Source organism: Dipodomys spectabilis, unplaced genomic scaffold (genome assembly GCF_019054845.1).
Source record: "Dipodomys spectabilis isolate Male_0828 unplaced genomic scaffold, ASM1905484v1 ptg000202l, whole genome shotgun sequence".
Taxonomy (NCBI): domain Eukaryota; kingdom Metazoa; phylum Chordata; class Mammalia; order Rodentia; family Heteromyidae; genus Dipodomys; species Dipodomys spectabilis.
Window position 1 is genome coordinate 554267 of NW_024870879.1, and position 940 is coordinate 555206.

The 940-nt window shown below is 29.7% G+C and overlaps 1 pseudogene; it reads left to right on the forward strand.

Annotated features, from left to right (window-relative positions):
* Positions 1-426: 426 nt before the first annotated feature.
* Positions 427-526, forward strand: LOC122122047 (annotated as a pseudogene).
* The last annotated feature ends 414 nt before the right edge of the window (positions 527-940 follow it).

Genomic DNA, 940 nt, shown 5'->3' on the forward strand with positions numbered 1-940 from the left:
GGAAGAAGGGTAAAGGGTCAGGTAGACATTTGTGCCAGTAAGACCTCATTTGGGAAAATCTCAGCTGCATATGTTTAGAAGTAGCTCTTAAACAAGGCTTACTTTGAATCCATTGGCTCCACAGAGCTAACACAGTTGGATAAATAAGTACTTGAAAAAGCCGTCTCATTTGGACTTAGCTATTAATACTTGAAAGTATGATCAAATTCTAAATGAAAAGGACTTAAAATAGTCATTGACAAAAAAATTGCAAATGTGAGCAATCAACTGAACAACATTTTTTTTCAACTATTCACAGAATTTTAGGGAAATAAGATTAATAGCATTTTTAGGAACAATAAAGTTTCCTTGTTACAAATAGGCACTTAAGCATATAAGCCTTTATAAATATTTCATCATTAACTACTAAAATTTGCAGGATACTACATTCTTCAGCAGCTTGTATACCAAAATTACAACAATACAGAGATTAACAGGGCACTTGTACAAGGATGATATGAAAATTTGTGAAGTATTCAAAATTTTTCATTCTTCAGATGCAAGAAATGAAAAACAGCTATTAAAAAGTTGATTACAAAATTACAAGTGAAACAATACACCTAATTCATATAATTAAAAGTTACTTTGACATCAGTGTATTAAATTTTCACCTTAGAAAGGCCTTTACATAGCATAACCTTTACACAACTTTTGAAATTAGACAACATTGTCGTTTTATCCCAAAGAAATATAATACTAAAAGGACCTAGGGGGAAAAAAAAGGAATCTTAAACTGTTTCTGTATGGAATGCAATCTGAAAGGACACATTAATGAACCTATATGTTATAAAACAATGTAGAATTCAATGTATTATATCTAGGAGAGAATAAAAGAGATTATGGACACTATACAAACATAGAATATAGAATATTTTAAAATATACTTTTTCAGACAAACAAT